This window comes from Bombina bombina, chromosome 3, assembly GCF_027579735.1.
Source record: "Bombina bombina isolate aBomBom1 chromosome 3, aBomBom1.pri, whole genome shotgun sequence".
In the NCBI taxonomy this organism is placed as follows: domain Eukaryota; kingdom Metazoa; phylum Chordata; class Amphibia; order Anura; family Bombinatoridae; genus Bombina; species Bombina bombina.
Genome location: NC_069501.1, coordinates 1,000,982,319 through 1,000,990,444, shown reverse-complemented (window position 1 = coordinate 1,000,990,444; position 8,126 = coordinate 1,000,982,319).

The following is an 8,126-nucleotide window of genomic DNA, read 5'->3' as shown; positions in this document are numbered from 1 at the left end:
ACATCTGGACCAGTAGAAGTCTTCATCCTATCCGGGCAGAAGAGGACATCTGGACCGACAGACATCTTCATCTAGACGGCATCTTCTATCTTAATCCTTCCGGAGCAGAGCAGAGCGGAGCCATCTTCTATCAAGCCGACATGGAGCCATCCTCTTCTTCCGATGTCCTAACGCAGAATGAAGGTTCCTTTAAATGACGTCATCCAAGATGGCGTCCCTCGAATTCCGATTGGCTGATAGGATTCTATCAGCCAATCGGAATTAAGGTAGGAAAAATCTGATTGGTTGATTTAATCAGCCAATCGGATTGAAGTTCAATCCGATTGGCTGATTGGATGAGCCAATAGAATTGACCTCACATTTTATTGGCTGATCCAATCAGATTGAACTTCAATCCAATTGGCTGATTAAATCAACCAATCAGATTTGTCCTACCTTAATTCCGATTGGCTGAAACAATCCTATCAGCCAATTGGAATTTGAGGGACGCCATCTTGGATGACGTCAATTAAAGGAACCTTCATTCTTCATTAGGACATCGGAAGAAGAGGATGGCTCCTCGTCGGCTGGATAGAAGATGGCTCCGCTCCGGAAGGATGAAGATAGGAGATGCTGCCTGGATGAAGATGTCTGCCGGTCCGGATGTCCTCTTCTGCCCGGATAGGATGAAGACTTCTGCCGGTTCGGATGTCCTCTTCTGTCCCATCGGTGGCCGGCTTGCTGAAGACGGCTCAAGGTAGGGTGATCTTCAATGGGGTAGTGTTAGGTTTATTTTAAGGGGGGATCGGGTGGATTTTAGAATAGGAGTGTGTGGGTGGTGGGTTGTAATGTTGGGGGGATTGTATTTATTTTACAGGTAATTTTGTAATTATTTTAACTAGGTAGCTATTAAATAGTTAATAACTATTTAATAGCTATTGTACCTAGTTAAAATAAATAAAATGTTGCCTGTAAAATAAATATAAATCCTAAAATAGCTACAATATAACTATTAGTTATATTGTAGCTATATTAGGGTTTATTTTATAGGTAAGTATTTAGTTTTAAATAGGATTAATTTATTTAATTATAGTAATTTTAGTTCACTTTATTTAAATTATATTTAACTTAGAGGGGGGTTAGGGTTAGGGTTAGACTTATGTTTAGGGGTTAATAACTTTATTATAGTAGCGGCACGTTGGGGGCGGGGGATTAGGGGTTAATAATTGTAGGTAGGTGGCGGTGATGTTAGGGAGGGCAGATTAGGGGTTAATAAAATTTATTATAGTGTTTCCGAGGCGGGAGTGCAGCGGTTTAGGGGTTAATACATTTATTATAGTGGCGGCGATGTCCGGTCGGCAGATTAGGGGTTAATAAGTGTAGGTAGATAGCGCCGACGTTGGGGGGACAGATTAGGGGTTAATAAATATAATGTAGGTGTCGGCGATGTTAGGGACAGCAGATTAGGGGTTCATAGCTATAATGTAGGTGGCGGCGGTGTCCGGTCGGCAGATTAGAGGTTAAATAATTTTACTATAGTTTTTGCGATGTGGGGGGCCCTCAGTTTAGGGGTTCATAAGTAGTTTATGGGTGTTAGTGTACTTTGTAGCACTGTAGTTAAGAGCTTTATGTTACGGCGTTATCCCATAAAACTCTTAACTACTGACTTTTTTATGCTGTAGGAGTCTTGGAGGTAGAGGCTCTACCGCTCACTTCTTCCAAGACTCGTAATACCGGTGTTAGGCAAATCCCATTAAAAAGATAGGATACGCAATTGATGTAAGGGGATTTGCGGTAGCCAAAAGTTGTGGAAGAAAAGTGAGCGGTACACCTGTACCTGCCCAACTTGTAATACCAGCGGGTGTTAAAAAGCAGCGTTAGGACCCCTTAACGCTGCTTTTTAAGGCTAACGCAGAACTCTAAATCTAGGTGTTAGTTTTTTTAAAATGAATTATTTCTTCTATATGATGCCACCTTGTGGCGATATATAGACAATATTTTTGGCATATGGTGGGGTGACATTGGATCCCTAAAATATTTTGTACATACTCTCAATCTTAACTCTAGATACAATAAGTTTACCCTTACATGGAGTGTGTATAAACATAATGGATCATTATTAACAGATCTTTTTCGTAAAGAAACAGACCGCAACACTTTGTTGCATTATACCAGTGCCCATCCTCCTTCATTAAAAAAATCCTTATCTAAGAGTCAATTGTTGAGAGTTAAAAGGATTGTGAAAGATGATACATTAGTTGAGACTAGACTGACCGAGGAAGGCATGCGCTTTATGGAAAGGGGTTACCCTGTAGAACTGATTAAAAAAAGCATAGAAAAAGTGAATAGGATTCCATGTCAAAAAGCACTTGAACTTATGAAAAGAAAGGATAGGGATGAAAGATGAATGGTATTTGTCTCAGTATTTAACACAAATAGCTCTGATACAAAAAATAATCAGACAACACTGGCATATCATTAAGGATTGTCATCCTGAAGTTAAAATCTTTAAGGATCCCCCTATGCCAGCGTATATACACCTCCATCAAATTTAAGGGACATGTTAGGACAGATGTGGGTATTCTAAAGAGAGACACTACTGGCTATCTTAGTACACAAAAGAAGGGCTGTTTCCCATGTTTAGGCTGCTCTAGTTGTAATAGTGTAATTAAAGGGGACAGTTTATTTCATCCAACAAAAGGTAAACTGTTTAAAATCAATGGGTATTTCACCTGTAATGCTGCATTTGTTTTATACCTAATTAAATGCCCGTGTGCCAAAATTTATATCGGTGAAACGACACAAAGGGTAAGAGAGAGGATGGCACAACACAAATCTAGCATTAGAAGGGGAGATAAAGAAGCCCCTGTCGCTTGTCATTTTCTAGAGGCAGGCCACGGAATTTCACAGTTAAGGTTTCAAATAATAGACTGGGTCCCTATACCCAGGAGAGGGGGTAATAGGGAGCTGTTAATAAAAATAAAAGAAATGTTTTGGATTTATACCTTAGATTACATTGGACATAAGATATTCATAATGCCCGCTCTTAGTGTTAATAGCTGTTTTCGTGGTCCTCTTTGATTCTACAAGATTGTAAGCTCCTCACAGAACGAGTTTAGAAAAGCCTGTAGCTCCCTTGAGGCTGTCAAAAAGTGCCATGATGAGCGGAATAGGGTAAGCATTTTTAATGGTAAGATGATTAAGACCACTATAATCGATACATGGTTTTAACTCGTTTTAGCGATAGATCCAATGGCACTACTTATTGAAAGTTACAACGTTCCCTTATATGTTTATGCTAGATTTGCGAATATTTCTAGGGGTTGGTGCTTGTACTGGTGAAACTTGACAAGATAATCAGTGGAGAACTGAAAAAAGAAGTAGAAATATAGAACTCGCAACGTTGAGTAATGTTGACTTGAATTAGAGCTTAACACTATAGCAAAATAAAACTTAACTTTTATTGATAGATAAAAAATGGATAAAGGGTAAGTAAAGGTTAAAATTACAAATCGCTTATTTGTGCCTTGAGGTAAATTGTGAACAACCAATAAAGCGTAATAACCAAATGGTTAAATGGTTGTCACTATCTAAATATGTAAAGGTATACCAAAGTTTTTGCAAAAGATCCCTGATGTCAGTATACAGAGATGTGCACACTTCTGGTTATCCTAGGCAAGTGGATACTGATAATAACTGAGATATAATCAGAGTATATGCGTGTATTTTTTGGCACTATAAGAGGATATGTTGTGGCTGAACTCCCAAAGTAGAGAGACAGAACATGCAAGTAATGGTAATGGGTAGTGCCAGAAGTATTCCTTCCAGGTAAAGAAAATGGTATATATATCAGTGTAACGATAAGGATACCTTGTCTGTGGGGAAGTGTACCCGTTAATACCATTCAAATGAGGAGACCCGTAGTATCATGAGTATCACTGGGTAAATACAATGGAATATATGCCTGTGATGCCAGGGGTAATTGTATTTAAATTCCCTGCATAAAGTAAATCTGCCAGTTAATACCAGATTAAAGGGACTACCTATTAATACTGTAGGTAACAAATACCCTTCAAATAATTAAGTGTACCTATTCGTTCCATAGGATAATGATTCCTATTATTTGGTGGGGTATACCTGTTGATATCAACAAGAAGAAATGCCTGTTGGTACCATGAGTGGTATTAACTGGTGCTAAAGGTAGACACTCCTTCATATTTATCTAGTGATGGTCACGGTATTAACAGGTATTTTTACTTTGAAGGTATTAATAGGTATATTTCACCACTGGTACACTATATTTAACGTACCACTGTTGACACCTGAGTGATACTAACGGTATTAATAGGTAATTTTCTCCTATACAGTAATTAATAGGTAATTTTTCCTATACAGTAATAATAGTAGCATAATTGAATATACCCACCCTTGGTATTCAGAGGCATTCAATAACTGGTATTAACTGGTATTAATAGGTACACATTCCTCCTTTATATATATTTTTTCCAGTGACACTCATGGTACCAACAGGCATTTCTTCTTGTTGATATCAACAGGTATACCCCACCAAATGATAGGAATCCTTATCCTATGGTACGAATAGGTACACTCAATTATTTGAAGGGTATTTGTTACCTACGGTATTAATAGGTAGTCCCTTTAATCTGGTATTAACTGGCAGATTTACTTTATGCAGGGAATTTAAATACAATTACCCCTGGCATCACAGGCATATATTCCATCGTATTTACCCAGTGATACTCATGATACTAACGGGTCTCCTCATTTGAATGGTATTAACGGGTACACTTCCCCACAGACAAGGTATCCTTATCGTTACACTGATATATATACCGTTTTCTTTACCTGGAAGGAATACTTCTGGCACTACCCATTACCATTACTTGCATGTTCTGTCTCTCTACTTTGGGAGTTCAGCCACGACATATCCTCCTATATTGCCAAAAAATACACGCATATACTCTGATTATATCTCAGTTATTATCAGTATCCACTAGCCTAGGATAACCAGAAGAGTGCACATCTCTGTATACTGACATCAGGGATCTTTTACAAAAACATCGGTATACCTTTACATATTTAGATAGTGACAACCATTTAACCATTTGTTTACCTTGGCCAAAAAATAAAATATATTTAGATACAGTGGGAAGCAAAAAGGTTAAAGCAAACTCCCTTTATAAACCTTCATGAATTGACAATACTATTTATTTAATATAATTTAGTCTACAATAAAACCACACCTTGTGTAAAGTTTCTACCAATTCCTGTATCCAAGCATCTTGCTCAGACATGTTATAAATGCATTTGATTTTATTAAATATTTCATTCCGTGTAGGCGCCCCTTCTTTCCAATGTTTTGCTATACAAGTTCTAGCCACTGTACACATTATTTTATTAAAGTGATTAATATGAGTGTTGTATTCTTTCATGCGTTCATGAAGTAGGGCTTGTGGCATTGTAGTGTTAAAGCATTATTCAGTAGCTTGGCTACAAAATCTAATTAGAAAGACTATTCCATATGCGTCTAACCCCAGGGCAATAATAGCACATATGTACAGTATATATTTGCCAATGGAATGCAGTTGTAACACTGTTCTCTCTCATATCTGCACTTAAACGTTCTTTACAAGTACCATAAAGAATATTGTCCCATCTTTCCTTATCATATTCTTTTCCCAGTTCCCTTTTCCATCAAATCATTAATTTAGATTTAGTTCTATTTCTAGCAGTTTTGATTGCTAGATATAATAGGGATTCTGCTTTTCTTATTCTTGAACTTGAACTACATATAGTTTTAAGTGTGGTTGGAGCTCAAATCTAAGAGTGTGTAAAATATCTTGAGGTTAGTGGGTTGAATTTCTCCTGTAGCTGCACAAATGTGATAATTTTACCTTTCTGCATAATACCAGCTACCCTGTAAAGACCTTTATTCTTCCACTTGTCCAGTATTTACTAGATATTGTTGTCCGTAAACATTTCAAGGGGAGTTTTAGAAATGATTTGGAGGTAATGATAGAGATTTGGTTATGGTGGCCCATAATTGTATAGTGAGAGTAATAGTTGGATATAAATTATTTTGCTGGGTGGATGTCTTATATGAATCCCATAAAATATCATCTAAAGCCTCCCATCGCTGCTTCTTGCTTAGTCCATCTAACTTCTTCAGCCATTGAAGGCAATAATGCTGTCTTGCAGCCTGACAATAGCCTAGTTTTCTATGTCTAATAAGAATAAGGGGCAAAATTATCAAGCTCCGAATGGAGCTTGATGTCCCTGTTTCCGTGCGAGCCTTCTAAAGACCGCTGCTCCATAACTTGTCCGCCTGCTCTGAGGCAGCGGACAGAAATCAACCCGATCAAATACGATCGGGTTGATTGACACCCTCTGTTAGCGACCCATCCAACCCACATCAGGACTAATAAAAGTATTAACCCCGAAACCGAAACCCCCCCCACAATGCAATATGCCTAATTAAACTATTAACCCCTATATCCGCCATCAAACACACATCGCAACTAATACTTAAAGTATTAACACCTATATCAGCCATCAAACCCACATCACAACTAATAATTTAATTATTAACCCCTAAATCCGCCAACCCCAACATCGCAAACTACCTAATGTATTAACCCCTAATCCGTCATTAACCCACATTGGAAAGTCCCTATTAAAACTATTAACCCCTAAACCGCCATTAACCCACATTGCAAACTACCTATTAAAACTATTAACCTCTAAACCGCCATTAACCCACATCGCAAACTGCCTATTAAAACTATTAACCCCTTAACCGCCATTAACCCACATCACAAACTACCTATCTAAACTTTTAACCCCTAAACCGCCATCCCCCACAACGCAAATAAATAATTAAATTACTAAGCCCCCTAACCTAACACCCCCTAAATTAACCCAAATTACTTAAATTAAAAAATACTAAAGTTACTATTAAAATAAAAAAGCTAACATTACTTTAAAAAGTCCTATGAAAATTAAAAGCCCCCCAAAATAAAAACACCCCTAATCTAATGCTAAACTACCAATAGCCCTTAAAAGGGCTTTTTGCAGGACATTGCCCTAAGTTAAACAGCTCTTTTGCAGTTAAAAAAAATTCTAAGCCCTCCCATAACAGTAAAACCCACCACCCATCAAACCCCCCAAAATAAATAAACTTAACATAAAAAAACTAAACTACCCATTGCCCTGAAAAGGGCATTTGTATGGGCATTGCCCTTAAAAGGGCATTTGTATGGGCATTGCCCTTAAAAGGGCATTCAGCTCTTTTGCTGCCCTTAAAAGAGCATTCAGCTCTTTTAAGAAGTGCCTATCCCTAATCTATAAAAAACAAACTCCCAAAAACTTAAAAAAAAACTAAGTCTAACGCCCAGGTTGGTGCTCACGGTTGCTGAAGTCCAGCAGAGAAGGTCCTGTTCCAGGTGGTAAAGTCTTCTTCCAAGCGGCGACCTCTTCTTTCCTCTTCCAGGAACAAGTCGGCACGGAGCAAAGGGCGGAACTGAAGACTGATGACTGTGGAGCTGAAGACCGATGACCCTGGAACTGAAGACCGGCGACCGTGGAGCCATGGATGGCAGAGTATCCTCTTCGTATGATCCCCGCCATACACTGAATAATGAATTCAAGGTACGCGATTAAAGATGGCATCCCTTGAATTCCTACTGGCTGATTTGAGTCTTGAAATTCAAATCAGCCAATAGGATGAGAGCTACTGAAATCCTATTTTCTGATTTAAACAGCCAATAGGATTTTAGTAGCTCTCATCCTAATGGCTGATTTTAATTTGAAGAATCAAATCAGCCAACATGAATTCAAGGGACACCATCTTTAATCGCGTACCTTGAATTCACTCTTCAGTGTAAGGTGGAGATTGTACGAAGAGGATCCTCCATGCTCCATGGGTCCGCAATCGCCAGCATTCAGTTCCAGGGACGCCGGTCTTTAGCTCCACGGTCATTGGTCTCCAGCTCTGCCCTCTGCTCCGTGCCAGCTTGTTTCTGGAAGAAGAAAGAAGAGGTCGCTGCTTGAAAGAAGACTTCACCGCCTGTAACAGGACCTTCTCCGCCGGACTTCAGGAACTGTGAGTACCAACCTGGGGGTTAGAC